Source organism: Lissotriton helveticus, chromosome 10 (genome assembly GCF_964261635.1).
Source record: "Lissotriton helveticus chromosome 10, aLisHel1.1, whole genome shotgun sequence".
In the NCBI taxonomy this organism is placed as follows: domain Eukaryota; kingdom Metazoa; phylum Chordata; class Amphibia; order Caudata; family Salamandridae; genus Lissotriton; species Lissotriton helveticus.
Window position 1 is genome coordinate 849,815,248 of NC_136071.1, and position 27,387 is coordinate 849,842,634.

A 27,387-nucleotide genomic window follows, 5' to 3' on the forward strand; every position below is an offset into this window, starting at 1 on the left:
AAAACCATATACACAAGAAGTGGAATGCGAATTACTAGCAGGTAAGTAACTATTCTCATAGACTTTAGAATCGCTAGGCCTACAATACTAAACACTTAGGTTAGGAGCAGGAGGCCTGTGGACGTCGTGTGCAGAGTGGGAACTCTCACGCGTAAGGCGGGAAAAAGTCTATGGAGGCTAGCAAAGACAAAGTTACTGTTCTCGGGCGAACCCGACTAGGTGGGTCGAAAACGGGAGTGGATCCGAACACTTAGGGTGTTGGACTATGCTGGAGCACCGGGGTACTCAGTTTACCTAGCCCAGGGGCTGCGGCTGCATAGGGTTGAAGTTGCGTCGGAAACCCTCGTTGAAGAACCAGGAGCCTGAAGAAAGAAGTTGCTGGCAGGCGACCAGTGAAGAAAGTTCGTGGAGATCCAAGCCTGGATCAGGGAAGAAGACCTGAAAGCAGAGGGGACCAAGTTCTGAATCACTAGCCAGTGATTTAGGTGGGCACCAGGGTGGCACCGGACAAAGTCACCTCGACCAGGTGAGTGGGCGCTGCTGGGCTCTGCAGTCTCTCGGACCAGGAGGCGTTGTCGGCGACCAGGATGGAGGTGCGAGCTGTCCCACGAAGGTACTTGCTGTCGACGTCGCTGGACCCAGGATTGGGGCAACAAGTCTTGGCAAATGCAAGGCCCACGCGGTGGACCTAAAATGGCGTCTTGAGTGGACCAGGAGGGTCCAGGGTGCTCCTCTTTTGGAGGGGAGCAAGGGCTAGTCTGGAGCAACCAGACCAGCAGTATTTGTCGTCGTGGAGCGTCGTGAGAGGGCCACTAGCCAACGGGCAAGCGACCTGGACAACGCGGTGAGCAGCCAAGAGCAGAAGGGCCCCACGCAGATCTCGTGGATGCAGGGGGGCTGAACTTCGGTGCTGGAGCTGCTCAGGGTCGGGGCTTCTCTCACCCCAAAGCACTCAGTCGAGGGTCACTCGGTGGTCGTGCTGGACAAGCGTCGTGCAGTTCTGAAGATGGCCGGTCCCTCGAGGTCTCGTCGCACCCACGGATCACAGCTGGGCTGATGATGTAGGTTGAGGTCAGAGGTACCAGGGAAACCGGTTCTCGTCGTGCTGGAGCAGTCTTGATCCGAAGGAGAGACTGGCAACAAACCGCGATGCTTGGTTAGTGCCTGCTGCTGCAGGGTGACTACTCCTTAGTCACAAGGGAGAAAATCTTGAGAAGAGTCTTGAGTTCTTCGGGTAGAAGGTCGGTTCAGGATTCAAAGATTGATCTAATTTGGAAGGGGGCCTGCTCCTACCTTTATCCTGAAAAAGGGGGCTGGCACGCGACTAAGTCCTGCCCTATGGGTGGGACTAGGAGGGGGGTGGTTACACCCCTCTCCTTTGGCGGGCTTTCCCCAGCTCAGGGTCTGGTGTGCACCTGGAACTGGTCCAAGCCGGCCTATGCACAGTGAGCACCGGGGTGCCACTTGCAGTCACCTTCCTCTAAAGCCCTGCCTACCTAGGATACACAAAATCCTGTCTGGGACGGTGCTGGCACCGCCCCTGACAGGAAACCCTTTGTCCTTGCCTCCTGCGCTGGGAGGACTCCCAGCAGCAGGAGGGCAGACTTGTGTCTCGGTGGCAGCATCCATTTTGTGGAGCTACGGCTCTGTCTGAATTTAACCGGGGTTACAGGTTACCAACATGTCGTGTCCCTCTAGAAGGGTGGAATGCTAACCCCGTCGCCAGAATTGGCGAGGGGTTAGTATTCCAATTCGTATGACACCTTACTCGACATGTTTTGATAAAGCGATACCAGAGTTGGCATATAACCGCAAGGATTATAATGCACTTAAGAGTATATGGTATGCGATATCATGGAAACGGCTAAGGGATAGATCCCGAAAGCCGCAGACAGGCTCAGCTCATGCCAGAGCACCATCTCACACGATTCCAAGCACTGTGCCTTCAGGATTGTCAAGGCCTGCCATAGGAGTGACTGATAGGAGATCTGTGTGTCCATTTAGGTTTAGATATAGGTATACTATATCTAAAGCAAAGGGTGATTACACCACTTTGCCCCAGCTGTCAAGCAGCCAGTTGTGTCAGATTTGGATGGCCAGCCAGGGGTGGCATAATACATGCTGCAGCCCCTGGGTACACCTATGCCCTGGGTACCTAAGGTACACTGTACAGGGACTGATAAGGTGACTCAGTATCCAATTAGATATGTACCTAAGGTACATGGAATCCATTTTACAGAGAGAGCAGTAGGCCTGGGGTCCTGAATAGCAGGGCCCCAGGTCAACTAAGTCAGAAAACCAGCAAAACACCAGGCAAAAAGTTGGGGGTAACCATAGTCAGGGATCTACCTTCCTACAGCCTCATCCTGAGGCAGCAATTCGGTATCAAAGGCATGCAAGAAGAAATCATCCCCAGAAAAGACTTGAACTGCCGGACTCAAACGGACCTTCTTGATAGTAAAATCCGAGCCATGCCTTGTATTCTTTCTTGTCTCTCGCCCGATACGAAAGTTCGGACCAGTTGTGTGTCTAAAGTTGCTCCCAAGAAAGCTGGTCTTTGGGACGGTTCTAGCTGTGACTTGCTGAGATTGATGGGGAGACCCAGGGACTGGAAGAGAGACAGACACCGTTGGACATGGTTGTCTGTGTTTGCGTAAGAACTCGCCTTGATAAGGCAATCGTCCAAGTAGGGAAATAAATGTATTCCCTCCACCCGGAGGTGTGCTGCTACTGGAGCCAGGACCTTCGTAAACACCCTGGGCACTGAACGCAGCACAAAGGGGAGGACCTTGTATTAAAAATCCCTGCCAGCCACTCTGAAACGCAGGAACTTCCTGTGACAGGGTAAAATGGGAATGTGGAAATACGCATCTTGAAGGTCCAAGGTGGCCATGTACTCTCCCGCTGAAAGATGCAGTTTTTCTGGGAGCGATCGCATCCGAAACTTTAGCTTTTTTAAGTACTTTTTGAGGGCACGAAGATCCAGAATTGGACGCCATTCCCCAGATTTCTTCTTCATTAGATCAATCAATCACTGCATTTATATAGCGCACTACTCACCCGGAGGGTCTCAAGGCGCTAGGGGAGGGGGGGGGTCCGCTACTGCTCGAACAGCCAGGTCTTGAGCTGCTTCCTGAAGGCGAGGTGGTCCTGGGTCAGGCGGAGGTGGGTCGGGAGGGAGTTCCAAGTCTTGGCGGCCAGGTAGGAGAAGGCCCTTCCCCCTCTGGTGGCTCTTCGGAAGCGGGGGACGGCGGCTAGGGCGTGGCCGGTCGATCGAAGCTGGCGTGTGGGAGCGTAGAAGTTGCGGCGGCTGTTGAGGTATCCTGGGCCTTGGTTGTGTAGGGCTTTGTGTGTGTGGGTGAGGAGACAGAAAGTGATTCTCTTGTTGACCGGGAGCCAGTGCAGGTCTCTCAGGTGTCCGGAGATGTGGCTGAGACGGGGGATGTCCAGGATGAGTCGTGCTTAGAAAGAATCTGGAATAGAATCCTGCTCCCCTCTGAACCTGAGGGACCTTTTCGATTGCTCCTTTTTTAACACCAGATTGATCTGGGGAAAAAACTCTTTGAGATGAGCTGGAGGTGGGCCCTTTGAGGGTACATTTGGAGGAAACTTTTCGAACTCGAGGGCATGGCCCCTGGCCACAATGTCCAAGACCCATCTGTACGACGTTATTGAGGACCATTTTGAGATTTTTCCTCCAATTTTTATGTGGGAATGCGGCAGTAGCGGTGACAGGTGATGAAACTCATTGTCTTTTATTTGAATCCTTTCCGCGGTAGGCAGGCTTTCTTTTGTCTTGGGAATAATTTGTGTTGCGCTGGCCGTAAGACTGGAAACGTCGGGATTGGCAACGTTGATTCCCTTGTCTGTAGGAAGATTGCTAATTATAACCTCCTCTAGTAGTGGACGATCCACGTCCTCTCGCACCCCGAAAGGGCGGCTTCCAAAATTGTAAGGTGCTAAGGGACCTGGCGGTTTCCGTGTCTTTTTTGATTGTCTGCAAGGCTTCCTCTACCTGCGGGCCAAACAAAAATTCCCCATTGAAAGGCATGGCCAATACCTTAGCTTACACCTCCTAGCGGAACGAAGTCGTCTTTAGCCAGCCTTGCCTGCGCAGGACAGCAGCCCCCGCTAACTGTCTGAATCCAGTCAAAGCCACATCAACTGCAGAGTCAATAATCTCAGCCGAGATTCTCTCACCCTCCTGCAGTATTTTCAGAGCTTCTGCTTTGGAAGGTTCTGGAAGCATGTTGATATATGGCGAGATGTCACACCACATTTGCCGGTCATATTTTACCCAGAATGGCTAAAGAGTTGGCAGCCCGGACTGTAGTAGCTGCCATTGTAGATACACCCTTCCCAATAGCATCCAGACGCCTGCCATCTCTATCCGGTGGGGCTGCGACTGGGGAGGAAGGATTTCTGGATCGCTTCTGTGCAGCTTGTATGATCACCGAATCCAACTTCGGGTGTCCTATAAGGCAAGTTGGGGACTTGTCAGGAGCCTTATATTTTTTATCTATCCTCGGCAGTACTGGAGGAATAGATGCAGGAGTGGACATCACCTTAATTCCCTCTTTCCAGATGAAATCCATAACTGGTATTGACTTAGTCTGCTTCCTTGGCTGGTCCTTGAAATCATAGAGGAAGCATTCCTGTTGCGTAGTCTCCATCTTCACCTTCTTCTCTCTCTTCTTCGTCAGAAGACTGGTGTTCTTCAGGCTGATGGGAAGCTACAGGCGGAGGAGACCTTGGAGACCTGAAATCAGACATGGACGTTCGCACCACAGGCGTAGGAGGCACAGTCCGCTGACTCAGAAGGTGGAAAACGCCTGTAATAGTCATTCAGCATGTGCTGTAGATTCGTTCGCAATGCTAACGGCATCTGAGCTGTGGGGACACTAGTAAAGGGTGATGTTACATGCTCAGGCGAAGGTTGGCCATCTTGATCGTCCTCTTCTTGGTACTTGATGTGCAATTCTGAAGGACTTGTTGCTGTTCCAAACCTTTCATCCAGGTCAGACTCTTCCTCACTATCCCCAGAGTCCAGCAACTGTCAGGGACCTGTAAGGGTACTGTTTTAGGTGACAGGTGTAATGGAGATAAAGGTTCTAGTCTAGAACCGCGCCTCTGAAGCAAGGAAGGCTTCGGTGTTGATTTAAACTCCGAAGAAGGTGACCAAACCTGCATGGTGGTACATGTAGACAGTTGCGGCGTCGACGGAGGCACCATCGACTGGCTAGTCGACGGGGGCTTAGATCCTGACGATAAGGTAGTCGTCGACGATAGAGTTGTCTTCGCTGAGGAGGAAGGTTTCGTCGATGACGGAGTCTTCGTCGACGATGGAGACTTTGTTGACGATCTAGTCGTCGACTGTGTAGGTGTCATCGACGAGCTCGTCGAAGACGGGATGGTCGTGGACCACGATGGAGCAACCGTCGACGATGAAGCTATCGTCGACGGAATCTTCTTAAGCTTGGCCGTCGACGGGGCGCTGACAATGGCAGATGAAGATTCTCTCGTCGACGAGATAGGCTTGACAGAGACATAGACCAACGTCGACGGAGAAGACGCGGTCGACATTATCATCTCTGGTTTAGGCGAAGAGAAGGTTACCGTATACGTAGATGTTGCGTCGATGGAAATCTTCATCGACGACAGGGTCTTCTTCTGAGGTAAAGTCTTCTCAGAAGTTGATTTTTGAGGTAAATTTTTGGTCGCTCTTCTTGGGGGTGTGGATGGTAAAAGTTTGCTCTTAGCAGGGGGAGTAGCCTTAGAAATAGAAGGCCTCTGTGAGAAGTTGGCCTGATGTGCAGTGCTCACTATTCTAGTGATCACTATATATCAGTCCAACCAACCCTTATTCATGATTGGTTGTAAGTCAACCTTATAGACCAGCTATCCTAGTAGCATGGATACGAGCAGTCTAAGGCTAAGACTCTAGAGGGCGTGTTAAGCCAGCTGTTTTACCATCACATTACCCCTTGAACACCCAGTGAAAGGACACCACACAAGTGTTATGAAAATAAACAGTGTATTTATTAGAATCACAACAGCCCTGTACTCTTTATGAGGACAGGGTGCTAGGCACACAACAAAACTCTTACGAAAATACTTAAGTTAGCACAGTATATACAAATGCCCGAGGGGCACGAAAAACCATATACTCTAAAAGTGGAATGCGAAATTACTAGCAGGTAAGTACAGTACTAATAGGCTTTGGAATCGCTAGGACTTGACTATAGAATCGTTAGATTACTTCTAGGAGGCCTAGGGGACTCGGGTGCAGAGTGTGCACTCTCACGCGGGATGCGGGACAAAGTCTATGGTAGCTAGTAACGCTAAAGTTAGTGTTCACGGGCGAACCCGACCTGGTAGGGAGAAAACGACAGTGGATCCTGACCCTTGGATAGTGAGGCTATGCTGGGGCACCGAAATGCCGAAGTTACCTAGCCCAGGGGCTGCAGCTGCATAGGTCTCAAAAGACGTCGGGAATCCTCGTTGCCGGACCAGGAGCCTGGAAGAAAGATGCTGGCAGGCGACCAGTGAAGAGAGTTCGAAGTGATCCAAGCCTGGATCTGGAAGATGGATGACACCTGAAAGCAGAGGGGACCAAGTTCGTGACTACTAGCCAGTAGTCAGTGGGCACCAGGAGGGCACCGGATGGTAGTCACCTCGACTAGGTGAGTGGGCGACGCTGTGCTCTGCAGATCTCACGGACCAGGAGGCGTTGTCGGCGACCAGGATGGAGAGGCGAGCTGTCCCACGATGGATGAAGCTGTCGGCGTCAAAGAACCCAGGATTGGGCAACAAAGCCTTGGCTAATTCAAGCCCACGCGGTGGACTCAAAATGGCGTCTTGAGTGGACCAGGAGGGTCCGGGGTGCTCCTCTTCTGGAAGGGAGCAAGGGCCAGTCTGGAGCAACCAGACCAGCAGCAGTGAGGTCGTCGGGTGTCATTCAGAAGGCCACAAGCCAGCGGGCTAGTAGCCAAACAACGCGGTGAGCAGCAAAAAGCAGAAGGGCCCCACGCCGATCGTGGAGATGCTGGGGGGCTGCTCTTCGGTGCTGGAGCTGCTCAGGGTCGGGGCTTCTCGGACCCCAAAGCACTCACCAGGAAATTACTCGGCGGGCTTGCTGTGCAGAAGTCGTGCAGTCTTGGCAATAGTCGGTCCCTTGAGGTCTCGTCGCACTCACGGTTCTCAGCTTGGCTGTAGAGGTGAGTAGAGGTCGGAGGTGCCAGGGAAGCCGGGTCTTGTCGAGCTGGGCAGTCGGATTCCGGAGGAAGGACTTGCAGCAGACCGCAGTGTTCTTGCGATGGTGCCTGCGGATGCAGGGTGACTACTCCTTAGCCACAAGGGAGAATCTTGAAGAAGGAAATCTTGAAGTCCTTTCGCAGAAAGTCGTATCTTGATTCCAAAGATGATCTAATTTGGAAGGGGGCCTGCTCCTACCTTTATCTGGGAAAAGGGGGCTAGCACGCGACTAGGTCCTGCCCTATGAGTGGGACCAGGAGGGGGGTGGTTACACCCACTTCCTTGGCGGGCTTTTCCCCAGCTCAGGGTCTGGTGTGCCCCTGGAACTGGTTCAAGCCGGCCTATGCACAGTGAGCACCGGGGTGCCACTTGCAGTCACCTTCCTCTAAAGCCCTGCCTACCTAGGATACACAAAATCCTGTCTGGGACGGTGCTGGCACCGCCCCTGACAGGAAACCCTTTGTCCTTGCCTCCTGCGCTGGGAGGACTCCCAGCAACAGGAGGGCAGACTTGTGTCTCGGTGGCAGCATCCATTTTGTGGAGCTAAGGCTCTGTCTGACTTTAACCGGGGTTACTGGTTACCAACATGTCGTGTCCCTCTAGAAGGGTGGAATGCTAACCCCGTCTCCATAATTGGCGAGGGGTTAGTATTCCAATTCGTATGACACCTTACTCGACATGTTTTGATAAAGCGATACCAGAGTTGGCATATAACCGCGAGGATTATAATGCACTTAAGAGTATATGGTATGCGATATCATGGAAACGGCTAAGGGATAGATCCCGAAAGCCGCAGACAGGCTCAGCTCATGCCAGAGCACCATCTCACACGATTCCAAGCACTCTGCCTCCAGGATTGTTAAGGCCTGCCATAGGAGTGACTGATAGGAGATCTGTGTGTCCATTTTAGGGTTAGATATAGGTATACTATATCTAAAGCAAAGGGTGATTACACCACCTTGCCCCAGCTGTCAAGCAGCCAGTTGTGTCAGATTTGGATGGCCAGCCAGGGGTGGCAGAATACATGCTGCAGCCCCTGGTAGGCCCTGGGTACACCTATGCCCTGGGTACCTAAGGTACACTGTACAGGGGCTGATAAGGTGACTCAGTATCCAATGGGATATGTACCTAGGGTACATGGAATCCATTTTAACAGAGAGAGCAGTGGGCCTGAGGTCCTGAATAGCAGGGCCTCAGGTCAACTAAGTCAGAAAACCAGCAAAACACCAGGCAAAAAGTTGGGGGCAACCATAGTCAGGGATCTACCTTCCTACATAAACCCCCCCCCCCCCCCCCTCCCCAAACGAAAGGAGATAAGGACAGCCTTGCCAGGTAAGCCTATATTGCCTGAGTGGCCATATAAGGAAGTACCAGCACTGGCATGGTTACCCCCTATCTCATGGTCCACTAAGCAATCCCTCACCCTAAGGGTGTCTGAGGGTCTCCACCATAGGGAATCTCTACCTGTGGTGTGTTTTGGCAAAGTAAAAGGCTGGTGCTGAAATGGAGTACTGAAGTGAGGCTCCACTAATTTTGGGCTCAGCTTCCTCCAATCATTATCCACCATAGAGGCCTTTCTTTCCAAGACTGAGTTGTTTTGGGCTCTCAGGGTCAACCTCTGGCTACCTACAGCTGGAGGTTGGGTCCCTTTGTTTGGCTTACTGGAGGGACAGGTCAGGTCTGGGGCCCTCAGGTCCCAAGTTTGGCTGTGCCCAACAGTGTCCATCTGTGGGAGGTCCCTAACTAATTTTAAGGGGGATCCCTCAGGAGTTTGTTTTATTTTCACTTGGCTAGGACTACTAGCTTCAGTGCCCTTAATCTGTTGATTGGGAGATTCTTTTGGACAGGGGGCCCTTTGGGGTCCCACACTGGCCTCCCTGACCTCTACAGCCCTGGGCTCACTGAGGCAGGGTAGAGAGGGGCAGGTTACCTGCTCCAGACTGGGTCCCACCTTGGAAGGGTCCACTGACATCAGGGGTTCTGCCAGGCTAGGCCTGACTACCTCTGTGGCAGTCTCTTCACAAGGGGTCAGATCAGTTCCCCGAGGAGGCTGATCCTTTCCTAAAGTCTGGTGGGAGGGAGATTTCTCTTCCTCCTCAATACTCTCTGTCTGAGTGGAGTGATCCATAATTTCAGGCTTCACAACACTATCATCTGTCTGAGTTTGAGCTGTGGCCATCACAACTCTCCCAACCTTTTCAGGGGGGGGGCTCAGTTTGGGTGTGGGCTGTTACCATTACAGCCTTGACAACCTGTTCTGGGAAGGAAGTTGTCTGAGATTGGGTTGTGACTGGCACAACCCTCCTGACCTGTTCAGGGAGGACATCTTGGACTGGGGCTGTGGCTATCTTTGCCCCACTAACCTTACCATGGGAGTTTACCATTTTAGAATAGGTTTCTTGCTCTACTTCAGCCCAGGCTGAGAGCTCTAAATCATTCCCCAGTAGGCAATCTACAGGCAAGTTTGGTGACACTGCCACTCTCTTGTGGCCAGTGACACCTCCCCAGCTGAGATTGACCACTGCCATGGGATGATCTCTCTGTACTCCATCAATATTGGTCACCTGGTATGTGGCACCAGGTAAAAGTTGCCTTGAGGGGACTAGACTCTCAGTCACCATAGTGATGCTAGCCCCTGTATCTCTATAGGCCTCAACTTTTATACCATTGATGAGGGGCTCCTGTCTGTACTTGCCCAAAGTGTTGGGACAAGTTGTGAAGTTGGCAAACCCCATGCCAGTCTCACAGACAAGAGTATCTAAGTCAGGGGACCTGGTTAGGAGAGAGTCCCCAGGAACTCCCAAAGTAAATGCACCCAAATTCTTGGGGGCACTCCCACCACCTGGGGGATTACTACTAGTAGTAACAGGAGGATTGGGAATGTTACTTGGGGGTATGTTTTCCTTATTGTTATTCTTAGGGCAACTGCTGTCAGTTTTTAAATGACCCACCTGTTTACAGGGATAACAATAAGGTTTCTTCTGGTTATTGGAAGGATTCTGGGACCCACCCCCCTCAGAGGATTTTTGGGGCCCTGATGTGGTTTGATCTGTAGATTTATTCCCACCCTTCTCTTGAGGCTTGGTTGATTCCTTTTTCTGGTCACCACCTTGGTTCTTGGGCCTAATCCTGGTTCTGACCCATTTGTCTGCCCTCTTACCCAATTCTTGTGGAGAGGTCAGATCAGAGTCTACCAGGTGCTGGTGTAATAACTGGTTCTGACAATTATTTAAGACTTGCTCTCTCATAATAAGATTATACAATCCTGTGAAGTCAGTAACCTTGCTACCCAGTAGCCAGCCTTCCAAAGCCTTAGTGGCACAATCAACAAAGTCAGACCAGTCTTGAGACTGAGTTTTCTGGGTGTCTCTGAACAGCAACCTGTACTGCTCAGTGGTTAAGCCAAACCCGTCAACCAGTGCATTTTTCAGGACCTGGTAATCATTAGCATCCTCCACTCTTGTAGTGAGGAGCTTATCTCTACCTTTACCATCAAAGGAGAGCCACAGTATAGCTGCCCACTGACTTCGGGGAATGCACTGCACAGTGCAGGCCCTCTCCAAAGCAGCCATCCATTTCTGGATATCATCCCCTTGCTTAAAGGGGGGCACTATTTTAGTCAGGGGTTTAGTATCTAAACCCTTCTGTAGGAGAGTAGGGTCTGCAATCCTATGATCACCCAGATTTTTGCTTTTTGCTGCACTGGTTTACGACTTTCCCTGGCTGTGGGCCTGCTAATCAGACCCACAGCCTAGCTGTTCTCTCTATCCAAATTGTACTCAGGTACTGAATTGGCACTGGGCCCTCTCCAAGTCCCTGTACCCAGGGCTGAGGTGTACCCAGAAGTCTCCCAGGGGCTGAAGCATGTATTATGCCACCCCTGGATTGACTAACTAAAACTGACACAACTGGCTGCACGACAGCTGGGGCAAGGTGGTGTACTCACCCTTTGCTTTAGATATAGTATACCTATATCTAACCCTAAAATGGACACACAGATCTCCTATCAGTCACTCCTATGGCAGGCCTTAACAATCCTGAAGGCAGAGTGCTTGGAATCGTGTGAGATGGTGCTCTGGCATGAGCTGAGCCTGTCTGCGGCTTTCGGGATCTATCCCTTAGCCGTTTCCATGATATCGCATACCATATACTCTTAAGTGCATTATAATCCTCGCGGTTATGTGCCAACTCTGGTATCGCTTTATCAAAACATGTCGAGTAAGGTGTCATACGAATTGGAATACTAACCCCTCGCCAATTCTGGCGACGGGGTTAGCATTCCACCCTTCTAGAGGGACACGACATGCCTGTAACCTATAACCCGGTTAAAAGTCAGACAGAGCCTTAGCATCCACAAAATGGATGCTGCCACCGAGACACAAGTCTGCCCTCCTGCTGCTGGGAGTCCTCCCAGAGCAGGAGACAAGGACAAAGGGTTTCCTGCCAGGGGCGGTGCCAGCACCGTCCCAGACAGGGTTTTGTGTATTGTAGGTAGGCAGGGCTTTAGAGGAAGGTGACTGCAAGTAGCACCCCGGTGCTCACTGTGCATAGGCCGGCTTGAACCAGTTCCAGGGTCACTCCAGACCCTGTGCTGGGGAAAAGCCCGCCAAGGAAGTGGGTGTAACCACCCCCCTCCTAGTCCCACCCATAGGGCAGGACTTAGTCGCGTGCCAGCCCCTTTTTACAGGATAAAGGTAGAGACTGGCCCCCTTCCAAATCAGATCATCTTTGAATCCTGAAACTACTTTCTGCGAAAGGAACTCAAGACTTCTTCCTAAGATTTCTCCCTTGTGACTAAGGAGTAGTCACCCTGCATCCGCAGGCACCATCTAAGAACACTGCGGTCTGCTGCAAGTCCTTCCTCCGGAATCCGACTGCCCAGCTCGACGAGAACCGGCTTCCCTGGCACCTCTGACCTCTACCCACCTCTACAGCCCAGCTGAGAACCGTGGGTGCGACGAGACCTCAAGGGACCGGCCATCTGCAAGACTGCACGACTTCTTTCCAGCAAGCCCGCCGAGTGAATTCCTGGTGAGTGCTTTGGGGTCCGAGAAGCCCCCACCCTGAGCAGCTCCAGCACCGAAGAGCAGACCCCCAGCATCTCCACGATCTGCGTGGGGCCCTTCTGCTTTCCGCTGCTCACCGCGTTGTTTGGCTACTAGCCCGTTGGCTTGTGGCCTCCCTGACGACGCCCGACGACATTTCTGCTGCTGGTCTGGTTGCTCCAGACTGGCCCTTGCTCCCTCCCAGAAGAGGAGCACCCCGGACCCTCCTGGTCCACTCAAGACGCCATTTTGAGTCCACCGCGTGGGCTTGAATTAGCCAAGGCTTGTTGTCCAATCCTGGGTAACTTCGACGCCAACGACTTCATCCTCCGTGGGACAGCTCGCACCTCCATCCTGGTCGCCGACAACGCCTCCTGGTCCGAGAGACTGCAGAGCCCAGCAGCGCCCACTCACCTGACTGCGGTGACTTCGCCCGGTGCCATCCTGGTGCCCACTTAATCACTGGCTAGTGATTCAAGAACTTGGTCCCCTCTGCTTTCAGGTTTCTTCTTCCTCGATCCAGGCTTGGATCCAACGAACTTTCCTTCACTGGTCGCCTGCCAGCAACTTCCTTCTTCCAGGCTCCTGGTCCGGCAACGAGATCCCCGACGTCTTTTCAGACCTATGCAGCTGCAGCCCCTGGGCTAGGTAACTTCGGCACTTCGGTGTCCCAGCATAGCCTCACTATCCTAGGGTCAGGATCCACTGTCGTTTTCTTCCTACCAGGTCGGGTTCGCCCGTGAACACTAACTTTGCCTTTTCTAGCTTCCATAGACTTTGTCCCGCATCCCGCGTGAGAGTGCACACTCTGCACCCGAGTTCCCTAGGCCTCCTGCTAGTAATCTAAAGGTTCAGTAGTCCAGTCCTAGCGATCCCAAAGCCTCTGAGAATCGTTACTTACCTGCTAGTAATTCGCATTCCACTTTGAAAGTATATGGTTTTTCGTGCCCCTCGGGCATTCGTGTAACGTGCTAACTTAAAAGTATTTTCGTAAGAGTTTTGTTGTGTGCTTAGCACCCTGTCCTCATAAAGAGTACAGGGTTGTTGTGATTCTAATAAATACATTGTTTATTTTCATAACACTTGTGTGGTGTCCTTTCACTGGGTGTTCAAGGGGTAATGTGATGGTAAAACAGCTGGCTTAACACGCCCTCTAGAGTCTTAGCCTTAGACTGCTCGTATCCATGCTACTAGGATAGCTGGTCTATAAGGTTGACTTACAACCAATCATCAATAAGGGTTGTTTGGACTGATATATAGTGATCACTAGAATAGTGAGCACTGCACATCAGGCCAACTTCTCACATTGGTGAGCAGCGGTTGGGATTTGAGCTTGCTGTTGTTTTACCACACATGCCCTAAGAATATCTTGTGAAAGATCACATAAGTACTAAAGGTACATATAACTTAGCTTAGAATACTCTGAGTTCTACTGAACCAGCTGTTGTAGCTCCTAGGGCCTAGCACACCCTAAACTACAACTCTAGCAAGGGATCAGTAGGCAAACATATAGTGTAGGTAAGTGCACCACTTACACCTCACTAGAAAAGCATGTCGACTCAGGGGGACTCTACTGAGACTCCCCTGGTCAGTGTTGACCCTCCACAGGTCACTTCAAGATATGCAGCTCTCAATTTTCAGGAGATGAGGCAACTCTGTGTCTCCAGGAAACTGAAGCAGGGGTCTAACCCCACCCTTCCCTTTCTGATAGGTCTCTTAGAGACGTATGATGCCAGAAAGCTCTCTCAGTTACATGAGAGCATGCCAGCCTTAGAGGGAACCTCTGGGGATCCAGACCTCCCCAACACTGATTCAGCAGTTGAGGAGGAGGATGAGGAGGTACTCTCTGGGGATGAGGTAGTCAAGGGTCTTGAGGTAGTCAGAAGGCTAACTAGGACCAACTTAGACTTACTTGGGCTAGGATCTGGGGGCCCCCCAGTACTAACCCGAAGTGGGCCTAACCTTGGAGTTAGGAGAGATAGATCTCTTTCTAGGGACTCCAATAGATCTCTGCACTCTAATGCCTCTTCTCAGGGGAGAAGGAATCCTCCACAGAGGAGATTTACTTCCCCTCAGAGAAAGGAGCATGAGGCTAGGATGAGACAAGCTGAACTGAGGATTGAAAGGGAAGAAATTGCCCTGGCCAAAGAGAAGCTTGCCCTGGCAAGAGAGCAGCAGATGAGTGGGCTAGCTCCCACTGGTGGCAGCAATCTCCCAAGAGATAGAGAGAGGGGTTTAGATACTAAACACCTGACTAAAATAGTGCCCCCCTTTAAGCAAGGGGATGACATCCAGAAATGGATGGCTGCTCTGGAGAGGGCCTGCACTGTGCAGAACATTCCCCAGAGTCAGTGGGCAGCTATATTGTGGCTCTCCTTTGATGGTAAAGGTAGAGATAAGCTCCTCACTACAAGAGTGGAGGATGCTAACAATTACCAGGTCCTGAAGAATACACTGGTTGATGGGTTCGGTTTAACCACTGAGCAGTACAGGTTGCTGTTCAGAGACACCCAGAAAACTCAGTCTCAGGACTGGTCTGATTTTGTGGATTGTGCCACTAAGGCTTTGGAGGGCTGGTTGCTGGGTAGCAAGGTTACAGATTACACAGGATTGTATAATCTAATGATGAGAGAACAAATTTTAAACAATTGTCAGAACCAGTTGCTGCACCAGCACCTTGTTGATTCAGATCTGACCTCTCCCCAAGAATTGGGAAAGAAGGCAGACAAATGGGTCAGGACAAGGATCAAGCAGAACCAGAACCAGAACCAGGGTGGTCAGAAGAAAGCAGACCAGAAGGGTAATGTTAAGAATGAGCAAAATGACCAGAAGTCTTCACCAGGTCCCCAACAAACCAAAGAGGGTGGGGGTCAGGCTTCCCAGAAGAAGAAGACTCAAGAAGGCCAGTCAAAAAGGTGGTGCCAGTACTGCAAAAGTAAATCTCACTGGTTTAGTGAGTGCACCAAAAGAGGAGGAGGACAAACTCCTACCACTACAGCTCCTAAAGCAACTGCACCCCCTAGTACAGTCAGTAGTGGTAGTGTCACTCCCAAGGCATTAGTTGGGTTAACCTTGGGTACTGAGGGGTCTGACAACTTAGTTGGCACACTCACTCAGGCTGTCCTTGTCTGTACAGGGGATATGGATATGTCCCCTGAAATAAGTCCCAATACTTTGGGCAAATACAGGCAGACACCTTTGATTAATGGCAAAATGGCTCAGGCCTATAGGGACACTTGTGCCAGTGTCACCATGGTGACACCTAACTTTGTGGACCCTGGACAGATCATGCCAGGTACTGATTTCCTGGTGACCAATGCCAGCAATGTCACTACTAGTCATAGTGTGGCAATTGTAGCTTTCTCCTGGGGTGGAGTGAAGGGACAAAAGAAAGTTGTAGTCAGTTCAGACCTCCCAGTTGATTGTTTGTTGGGCAATGATTTGGAGTCATCACAATGGTCGGAAGTGGAGCAGAGGACTCACATGGAGATGTTAGGCTTGCCAGCACATGTGCTTGCTGTGACTAGGTCACAGGCCAGAAGATGCCCCACTGAACAGGTGCTGGATCCTGAAACTATGGACCAGACACCTCCCAAGAAGAAGAGCAGTAAGGGTAAGGCTTTGCCTTCCCCCTTGCCCCAGGTTGAGGATCAAGTCTCTGAGGAGGCTGATCTAGAAGAGCTGAGGGAAACTGAGCCTAAAGAGCTTGAACTTGATCAAGTTGAGTTTCTGGGCTCAGGGGGACCCTCCAGAGCAGACCTGGGGAAGGAACAGTTGAGCTGCCCTTCCCTTGAACCCCTCAGACAGCAGGCTGCTGCTGAGGCTGCAGGGAATGCCACAGGTGCCCACAGGGTATACTGGGAAGATGGACTCCTGTACTCTGAGTCAAGAGACCCCAAGCCTGGTGCAACCAGGAGGCTGGTCATCCCCTTGTCTCTGAGAGGTTTCCTTCTCACCTTGGCCCATGAGATTCCCCTTGCAGGTCATTTAGGTCAGACAAAGACTTGGGACAGGGTTGTCTCACACTTTCACTGGCCCCATATGAATGAGAACACCAAGGAGTTTTGTCGCTCATGTGTCACTTGCCAAGCCAGTGGTAAGTCAGGTGGCACAACAAAGGCCCCCCTCATACCACTACCTGTGGTGGGGGTTCCCTTTGAAAGAGTGGGGATTGACATTGTTGGTCCAATGGAACCCCAGACAGCATCAGGACACAAGTTTATACTGGTGGTGGTGGACCATGCCACCAGGTATCCTGAGGCTATTCCCCTTAGGACCACTACAGCCCCTGTAGTGGCAAGAGCCCTAGTTGGAGTGTTCTCCAGAGTGGGTTTCCCTAAGGAGGTCGTTTCTGACAGAGGTACAAACTTCATGTCAGGATATCTGACTGCCATGTGGAAAGAGTGTGGTGTGAACTACAAGTTCACCACACCCTATCATCCACAATGCAATGGGCTTGTTGAGAGATTCAACAGGACCCTGAAAGGGATGATTCATGGACTACCTGAACCTCTTAGGAGAAGATGGGATGTCCTGATCCCCTGCCTCTTGTTTGCTTACAGAGAGGTCCCACAGAAGGGGGTTGGCTACAGCCCTTTTGAGCTTCTGTATGGGCATCCTGTAAGGGGACCCCTGTGTTTGGTGAAGGAAGGATGGGAGAGACCTCTCAAAAAGCCTGCAACCAACATAGTGGACTATGTACTTGGTCTCCGCTCCAGGATGGCTGAGTATATGGAAAAGGCATCTAAAAACCTTGAGGCCAGCCAGGAACTTCAAAAAGCTTGGCATGACCAAAAGGCTGTACTGACTGTGTACCAGCCAGGACAGAAGGTGTGGGTGCTGGAGCCAGTGGCCCCAGCAGCTCTGAAAGACAAATGGTCTGGGCCCCACACCATCATTGAGCAAAAGGGAGAGGTTACCTACTTGGTGGACCTTGGAACTCCCAGGAGCCCTCTCAGAGTGCTCCATGTTAACAGGCTCAAGGCATATGTTGACAGGAAGGACATGAGCTTGCTCATGGCCACAGATGAGGGACAGGAGGAAGAGAGTGACCCTCTCCCAGACCTGCTCACTCAGAATCCTGATGATGGGTCAGTTGGTGGTGTTGTCTTTTGTGGCAGCCTCACTGAACATCAGCAACAGGATTGCAGGCAAGTTCTGCAATCCTTTCGACATATGTTCTCTCTGACACCCAGCCAAACTGATTGGTGTACCCATGATGTTGACACTGGAGACAGTCTGCCTGTCAAGAGTAAAATCTACAGGCAGCCTGATCATGTTAGAGACTGCATCAAAACTGAAGTGCAGAAAATGTTGGAACTGGGAGTCATTGAGCCCTCAGATAGCCCTTGGGCTAGCCCAGTAGTTCTAGTGCCAAAGCCTCACACCCAGGGTGGTAAGAGAGAGATGAGGTTTTGCGTAGACTACAGAGGCCTCAATGCAGTCACTAAGACTGATGCCCACCCAATACCAAGAGCAGATGAGCTTATAGATAGATTGGCTTCTGCCAACTTCTTAAGCACATTTGATTTGACAGCTGGGTATTGGCAAATCAGGTTAGCTGAGGAAGCCAAACCTAAGACAGCATTTTCTACCCCTGGAGGGCATTATCAATTTGTGGTAATGCCCTTTGGACTGAAAAATGCACCTGCCACCTTCCAAAGGTTGGTGAATCAAGTCCTCACTGGGCTGGATGACTTCTGTGCAGCTTATCTTGACGATATTGCTGTCTTTAGCTCCACCTGGGAGGATCACCTGGTCCACCTGAGGAAAGTGTTAGAGGCCCTGCAAAAGGCAGGCCTCACTATCAAGGCCACAAAGTGCCAGATAGGGCAGTCACAGGTTGTATACCTGGGCCACCTTGTAGGTGGAGGCCAGGTTCAGCCACTGGAGAGTAAGATACAGGCCATCAAGGACTGGACTCCTCCAATCACCCAGACTCAGGTTCGAGCTTTCTTGGGCCTGACTGGGTACTATAGGAAGTTTGTCAGAAATTATGGGTCCATAGTGACCCCCCTTAATGACCTGACAAGCAAGAAGATGCCAAAGAAAGTTCAGTGGACAGCAAGCTGTCAGAAAGCATTCAATGACCTAAAGCAGGCCATGTGCACAGCACCTATCCTCAAGAGTCCAGATTACTCCAAGCCATTCATTGTCCAAACAGATGCTTCTGAGTTGGGTGTGGGAGCTGTTCTGTCTCAACTGAATTTTGATGGTAATGATCAGCCTATTGCTTTCATTAGCAGGAGGTTGACACCCAGAGAGAAAAATTGGTCAGCTATTGAGAGGGAGGCCTTTGCTGTGGTCTGGGCCCTGAAGAAGCTGAGGGCCTACTTGTTTGGCACTCACTTCACCATTCAGACAGACCATAAGCCCCTCTTGTGGCTAAATCAGATGAAGGGTGAAAACCCCAAACTGCTTAGGTGGTCCATTTCCCTACAGGGGATGGATTTTACAGTGGAGCATAGACCTGGGACTGATCACAGCAATGCTGATGGGCTCTCCAGGTATTTCCACTTAGAGCAAGAAGACTCACCTGGTCAAGGTTAGTTTATTGTCCCAAAGTTTGGGGGGGGGTCATGTAGGAGAGTAGGGTCTGCAATCCTATGATCACCCAGATTTTTGCTTTTTGCTGCACTGGTTTACGACTTTCCCTGGCTGTGGGCCTGCTAATCAGACCCACAGCCTAGCTGTTCTCTCTATCCAAATTGTACTCAGGTACTGAATTGGCACTGGGCCCTCTCCAAGTCCCTGTACCCAGGGCTGAGGTGTACCCAGAAGTCTCCCAGGGGCTGAAGCATGTATTATGCCACCCCTGGATTGACTAACTAAAACTGACACAACTGGCTGCACGACAGCTGGGGCAAGGTGGTGTACTCACCCTTTGCTTTAGATATAGTATACCTATATCTAACCCTAAAATGGACACACAGATCTCCTATCAGTCACTCCTATGGCAGGCCTTAACAATCCTGAAGGCAGAGTGCTTGGAATCGTGTGAGATGGTGCTCTGGCATGAGCTGAGCCTGTCTGCGGCTTTCGGGATCTATCCCTTAGCCGTTTCCATGATATCGCATACCATATACTCTTAAGTGCATTATAATCCTCGCGGTTATGTGCCAACTCTGGTATCGCTTTATCAAAACATGTCGAGTAAGGTGTCATACGAATTGGAATACTAACCCCTCGCCAATTCTGGCGACGGGGTTAGCATTCCACCCTTCTAGAGGGACACGACATGCCTGTAACCTATAACCCGGTTAAAAGTCAGACAGAGCCTTAGCATCCACAAAATGGATGCTGCCACCGAGACACAAGTCTGCCCTCCTGCTGCTGGGAGTCCTCCCAGAGCAGGAGACAAGGACAAAGGGTTTCCTGCCAGGGGCGGTGCCAGCACCGTCCCAGACAGGGTTTTGTGTATTGTAGGTAGGCAGGGCTTTAGAGGAAGGTGACTGCAAGTAGCACCCCGGTGCTCACTGTGCATAGGCCGGCTTGAACCAGTTCCAGGGTCACTCCAGACCCTGTGCTGGGGAAAAGCCCGCCAAGGAAGTGGGTGTAACCACCCCCCTCCTAGTCCCACCCATAGGGCAGGACTTAGTCGCGTGCCAGCCCCTTTTTACAGGATAAAGGTAGAGACTGGCCCCCTTCCAAATCAGATCATCTTTGAATCCTGAAACTACTTTCTGCGAAAGGAACTCAAGACTTCTTCCTAAGATTTCTCCCTTGTGACTAAGGAGTAGTCACCCTGCATCCGCAGGCACCATCTAAGAACACTGCGGTCTGCTGCAAGTCCTTCCTCCGGAATCCGACTGCCCAGCTCGACGAGAACCGGCTTCCCTGGCACCTCTGACCTCTACCCACCTCTACAGCCCAGCTGAGAACCGTGGGTGCGACGAGACCTCAAGGGACCGGCCATCTGCAAGACTGCACGACTTCTTTCCAGCAAGCCCGCCGAGTGAATTCCTGGTGAGTGCTTTGGGGTCCGAGAAGCCCCCACCCTGAGCAGCTCCAGCACCGAAGAGCAGACCCCCAGCATCTCCACGATCTGCGTGGGGCCCTTCTGCTTTCCGCTGCTCACCGCGTTGTTTGGCTACTAGCCCGTTGGCTTGTGGCCTCCCTGACGACGCCCGACGACATTTCTGCTGCTGGTCTGGTTGCTCCAGACTGGCCCTTGCTCCCTCCCAGAAGAGGAGCACCCCGGACCCTCCTGGTCCACTCAAGACGCCATTTTGAGTCCACCGCGTGGGCTTGAATTAGCCAAGGCTTGTTGTCCAATCCTGGGTAACTTCGACGCCAACGACTTCATCCTCCGTGGGACAGCTCGCACCTCCATCCTGGTCGCCGACAACGCCTCCTGGTCCGAGAGACTGCAGAGCCCAGCAGCGCCCACTCACCTGACTGCGGTGACTTCGCCCGGTGCCATCCTGGTGCCCACTTAATCACTGGCTAGTGATTCAAGAACTTGGTCCCCTCTGCTTTCAGGTTTCTTCTTCCTCGATCCAGGCTTGGATCCAACGAACTTTCCTTCACTGGTCGCCTGCCAGCAACTTCCTTCTTCCAGGCTCCTGGTCCGGCAACGAGATCCCCGACGTCTTTTCAGACCTATGCAGCTGCAGCCCCTGGGCTAGGTAACTTCGGCACTTCGGTGTCCCAGCATAGCCTCACTATCCTAGGGTCAGGATCCACTGTCGTTTTCTTCCTACCAGGTCGGGTTCGCCCGTGAACACTAACTTTGCCTTTTCTAGCTTCCATAGACTTTGTCCCGCATCCCGCGTGAGAGTGCACACTCTGCACCCGAGTTCCCTAGGCCTCCTGCTAGTAATCTAAAGGTTCAGTAGTCCAGTCCTAGCGATCCCAAAGCCTCTGAGAATCGTTACTTACCTGCTAGTAATTCGCATTCCACTTTGAAAGTATATGGTTTTTCGTGCCCCTCGGGCATTCGTGTAACGTGCTAACTTAAAAGTATTTTCGTAAGAGTTTTGTTGTGTGCTTAGCACCCTGTCCTCATAAAGAGTACAGGGTTGTTGTGATTCTAATAAATACATTGTTTATTTTCATAACACTTGTGTGGTGTCCTTTCACTGGGTGTTCAAGGGGTAATGTGATGGTAAAACAGCTGGCTTAACACGCCCTCTAGAGTCTTAGCCTTAGACTGCTCGTATCCATGCTACTAGGATAGCTGGTCTATAAGGTTGACTTACAACCAATCATCAATAAGGGTTGTTTGGACTGATATATAGTGATCACTAGAATAGTGAGCACTGCACATCAGGCCAACTTCTCACACCTTCTCTCTATCTCTTGGGAGATTGCTGCCACCAGTGGGAGCTAGCCCACTCATCTGCTGCTCTCTAGCAAAGGCAAGCTTTTCTTTGGCCAGGGCAAGTTCTTCCCTTTCAATCCTCAAAGCAGCCTGTCTCATTCTAGCTTCATGCTCCATTCTCTGAGGGGAAGTCACTCTCCTCTGTGGAGAGTTCCTCCTCCTCTGGGAAGAGGCATTAGAGTGCAGAGATCTATTGGAGTCCCTAGAAAGTGATCTATCTCTCCTAACTCCAAGGTTAGGCCCACTTCGGGTTAGTACTGGGGGTCCCCCAGATCCTAGCCCAAGTAAGTCTAAGTTGGCCCTAGTTAGCCTTCTGACTACCTCAAGACCTTTGTCTACCTCATCCCCAGAGAGTTCCTCGTGATCCTCCTCCTCAACTGCAGTAGCAGTGTTGGGGAGGTCTGGATCCCCAGAGGTTCCCTCTAAGGCTGGCATATTCTCATGTAACTGAGAAATCTTTCTGGCATCATATGTCTCTAAGAGACCTATCAGAAAGGGAATGGTGGGGTTAGACCCCTACTTCAGTTTCCTGGAGGTACAGACTTGTCTCATCTCGTGGAAACTGAGAGCTGCATATCTTGAAGTGACCTGTGGAGGGTCAACACTCACCAGGGGAGTCTCAGTGGACTCTCCATGGTTAGACATGCTTTTCTAGTGAGGTGTAAGTGGTGCACTTACCTACACTATATGTTTGCCTACTGATCCCTTGCTAGAGTTGTAGTTTAGGGTGTGCTAGGCCCTAGGAGCTACAACAGCTGGTTCAGTAGAACTCAGAGTATTCTAAGCTAAGTTATATGTACCTTTAGTACTTATGTGATCTTTCACAAGATATTCTTAGGATATGCGTGGTAAAACAACAGCAAGCTCAAATCCCACCGCTGCCACCAATGTGAGAAGTTGGCCTGATGTGCAGTGCTCACTATTCTAGTGATCACTATATATCAGTCCAAACAACCCTTATTGATGATTGGTTGTAAGTCAACCTTATAGACCAGCTATCCTAGTAGCATGGATACGAGCAGTCTAAGGCTAAGACTCTAGAGGGCGTGTTAAGCCAGCTGTTTTACCATCACATTACCCCTTGAACACCCAGTGAAAGGACACCACACAAGTGTTATGAAAATAAACAGTGTATTTATTAGAATCACAACAGCCCTGTACTCTTTATGAGGACAGGGTGCTAGGCACACAACAAAACTCTTACGAAAATACTTAAGTTAGCACAGTATATACAAATGCCCGAGGGGCACGAAAAACCATATACTCTAAAAGTGGAATGCGAAATTACTAGCAGGTAAGTACAGTACTAATAGGCTTTGGAATCGCTAGGACTTGACTATAGAATCGTTAGATTACTTCTAGGAGGCCTAGGGGACTCGGGTGCAGAGTGTGCACTCTCACGCGGGATGCGGGACAAAGTCTATGGTAGCTAGTAACGCTAAAGTTAGTGTTCACGGGCGAACCTGACCTGGTAGGGAGAAAACGACAGAGGATCCTGACCCTTGGATAGTGAGGCTATGCTGGGGCACCGAAATGCCGAAGTTACCTAGCCCAGGGGCTGCAGCTGCATAGGTCTCAAAAGACGTCGGGAATCCTCCTTGCCGGACCAGGAGCCTGGAAGAAAGATGCTGGCAGGCGACCAGTGAAGAGAGTTCGAAGTGATCCAAGCCTGGATCTGGAAGATGGATGACACCTGAAAGCAGAAGGGACCAAGTTCGTGACTACTAGCCAGTAGTCAGTGGGCACCAGGAGGGCACCGGATGGTAGTCACCTCGACTAGGTGAGTGGGCGACGCTGTGCTCTGCAGTTCTCACGGACCAGGAGGCGTTGTCGGCGACCAGGATGGAGAGGCGAGCTGTCCCACGATGGATGAAGCTGTCGGCGTCGAATAACCCAGGATTGGGCAACAAAGCCTTGGCTAATTCAAGCCCACGCGGTGGACTCAAAATGGCGTCTTGAGTGGACCAGGAGGGTCCGGGGTGCTCCTCTTCTGGAAGGGAGCAAGGGCCAGTCTGGAGCAACCAGACCAGCAGCAGTGAGGTCGTCGGGCGTCGTTCAGAAGGCCACAAGCCAGCGGGCTAGTAGCCAAACAACACGGTGAGCAGCAAAAAGCAGAAGGGCCCCACGCCGATCGTGGAGATGCTGGGGGGCTGCTCTTCGGTGCTGGAGCTGCTCAGGGTCGGGGCTTCTCGGACCCCAAAGCACTCACCAGGAAATTACTCGGCGGGCTTGCTGTGCAGAAGTCGTGCAGTCTTGGCAATAGTCGGTCCCTTGAGGTCTCGTCGCACTCACGGTTCTCAGCTTGGCTGTAGAGGTGAGTAGAGGTCGGAGGTGCCAGGGAAGCCGGGTCTTGTCGAGCTGGGCAGTCGGATTCCGGAGGAAGGACTTACAGCAGACCGCAGTGTTCTTGCGATGGTGCCTGCGGATGCAGGGTGACTACTCCTTAGCCACAAGGGAGAATCTTGAAGAAGGAAATCTTGAAGTCCTTTCGCAAGTGTCTTGATTCCAAAGATGATCTAATTTGGAAGGGGGCCTGCTCCTACCTTTATCTGGGAAAAGGGGGCTGGCACGCGACTAAGTCCTGCCCTATGGGTGGGACCAGGAGGGGGGTGGTTACACCCCTCTCCTTTGGCGGGCTTTCCCCAGGCCAGGGGCTGGAGTGCCCCTGGAACTGGTTTCAGCCGGCCTATGCACAGTGAGCACCGGGGTGCCACTTGCAGTCACCTTCCTCTGAAGCCCTGCCTACCTAGGATACACAAAATCCTGTCTGGGACGGTGCTGGCACCGCCCCTGGCAGGAAACCCTTTGTCCTTATCTCCTGCTCTGGGAGGACCCCCAGCAGCAGGAGGGCAGACTTGTGTCTCGGTGGCAGCATCCATTTTGTGGAGCTGAGGCTCTGTTTGACTTTAACCGGGGTTAGAGGTTACATGCATGTCGTGTCCCTCTAGAAGGGTGGAATGCTAACCCCGTCGCCATAATTGGCGAGGGGTTAGTATTCCAATTCGTATGACACCTTACTCGACATGTTTTGATAAAGCGATACCAGAGTTGGCATATAACCGCGAGGATTATAATGCACTTAAGAGTATATGGTATGCGATATCATGGAAACGGCTAAGGGATAGATCCCGAAAGCCGCAGACAGGCTCAGCTCATGCCAGAGCACCATCTCACACGATTCCAAGCACTCTGCCTTCAGGATTGTTAAGGCCTGCCATAGGAGTGACTGATAGGAGATCTGTGTGTCCATTTTAAGGTTAGATATAGGTATACTATATCTAAAGCAAAGGGTGAGTACACCACCTTGCCCCAGCTGTCGTGCAGTCAGTTGTGTCAGTTTAGTTAGTCAGTCCAGGGGTGGCACAATACATGCTTCAGCCCCTGGGAGACTTCTGGGTGCACCTCAGCCCTGGGTACAGGGACTTGGAGAGGGCCCAGTGCCAATTCAGTACCTGAGTACAATTTGGATAGAGAGAACAGCTAGGCTGTGGGTCTGATTAGCAGGCCCACAGCCAGGGAAAGTCGTAAACCAGTGCAGCAAAAAGCAAAAATCTGGGTGATCATAGGATTGCAGACCCTACTCTCCTACAGAGGGTAAAGAGGGTTCCTTTGGCAGAGTTTTTGATGTGTACATTGAGAGATCGGCGGTTGTCAAGGGAGATGCCCAAGGATTTGACTGAGGTGGCTAGGGACAAGGGGCAGTTGAGGGCATTAAGGTCTGTGATCCAATTTTGAATAGGGAGCTGAGAAAAGAATAATTTCAGTTTTTTTAGGGTTAAGTTTGAGGTGGTTCGAGAGGAACCAGGCTTGAATTTTGATGAGGGTGTTGTTGAGGTGGAGGATGTCAGCATGGGTTTTTATCTTATGGTAGAGTTGTGTATCGTCAGCGTAAAGATGGTAGTTGATCCTGGCTTGTTTGAGAATGAGGGTGAGGGGTTCCATGAAGAGGTTAAAGAGAGAGGGAGAGAGTATGGATCCTTGCGGAACTCCTAGAGAAATGGGGGAGGGGTTCGATAAGCAGTTGTGGATTTTAATTTGTTGGATTGCAGCACTGACTGTGCCACCACTACGGCAAACTGAAAACATGGCTTTGGACCTGCCACTGTAGACTAGCATTGCAGTTTTAAAACTTCCCATTCAAACTGAAAAAATAACTTCTTTGGCAGGCCTAACGCCTCCTTTGTAATGCCTATAAGCCACACCTAATTTAGTCCCTAAGCGCACATAGTGCAGGGTTCATGTTATTTATAAAGAAAACAAGTTACTTACCTGTAACTTTGGTTCCCCAGTATTGGTAACTTTCATAGATTCCCATGCTTTGTATCATTCCCCGTTGTCGGAATGGGAGTCTCGGTAACAAAAATACCATAGCTGTAGGTACAAAAGACCAAGGAAAAAGGCCTAGGCCTCATTCCCTTTTGTAGCATATCACCCTCTTTGTGTAAAAGAGACCAAACTCAGGCCTCAGCCACTCAGAAGTGCCTCACCTCTTCGAACCTTCCTGAAGGAACCTCAGAGCCTCAGATTTTCGTAGCCGTTGTGTACTTAGACACCATATCTGTAGTAGGCTGACCTTTCCTCTGGGAGGTGGGCGGGCGCATGGGAATCTATGAAAGTTACCAATACTGGGGAACCAAAGTAGCAGGTAAGTAACTTGTTTTCTTACCCCAGTATTGGAACTTTCATAGATTCCCATGCTTTGTATCAGAGTAGCAAGCAGTTAGTAACAAAACCACATTTTGCATCATCACAATATAACAATAGGCAACATGACAAAGATACAAAATGTGAAAGACGGAAGGTGGGAAAGAAAGGAAAGCTCACCAATCATTGGAAGAGGTTCCTCAGGACAGCCTGTCCTACTGCCACATCACCTTGTTGTAGGGACTCCAAGCAGTAATGCCTGGTAAATGTGTGAACGCTGCTCCAGGTAGCAGCTCTGCAAATGTCTTTGATCTGTACCCCTGCGAAGAGGGCTGTAGAAGAAGCCACAGATCTCGTGGAATGTGCTCGAACCTTTCCAGTCAGAGGTTTTCCTGCAGCAGTGTGACAATGCAGAATAGCACTCGTGATCCATCTGGAAATGCCCTGCTTGGAAAGAGGAAGGCCCTTGCTTGGACCTCCGAAGGCAACAAATAACGGAGAGGATTTCCGAAAACACTTAGTACGCTCCAAGTAGAATTTCAAACACCGTTGCACATCGAGCGAATGCAATGTCCTCTCTGCTGGTGTAGCCGGTTGAGGAATGAACGCCTTCAAAATGACCAGCTCATTCAAGTGGAAGTCCGAGGGGACTTTAGGCATAGACCTCGGGTTAGTCCTCATGATGACAGTGTTTCTCTTGAATTGAAGGAAAGGTTCTTGGATAGTCAAGGCCTGCAATTCACCAACACGCCTAGCCGACGTGCGAGCGAGGAGGAGAGCCAATTTCCATGAAAGGCATTTCATGTCAGAACGATGGATTGGTTCAAACGGGCCCTTCATGAGTTGAGAAAGGACTAGATTCAGATGCCATGTCGGAGGCGGTGGTCTCACTGGTGGATAAACTCTGAACAACCCCTTTAGAAATTGTTTGACAATTCTGGAGGACCACAAGGAGGGTCCAGAGGCAGTCCTCCTGAACCTCGACATTGCCGCCAAATGGACCTTAATTGATGAATGGGCTAGTCCCGACTTGGCCAAGGACAGCAGATAAGGAAGGATCTGATGAGGCTTGGAAGCGAAAGGATCAATGCCTTCTTTCTTGCACCAGCAACAAAATCTCTT

General features: G+C 51.0%; 1 protein-coding gene across 1 annotated transcript in view; it reads right to left on the reverse strand.

Annotated features, from left to right (window-relative positions):
• The window catches only part of HNRNPA2B1 (heterogeneous nuclear ribonucleoprotein A2/B1), a 174,505-nt gene that overhangs the window by 17,114 nt on the left and 130,004 nt on the right, over positions 1 to 27,387 (reverse strand). The window lies entirely within an intron of this gene.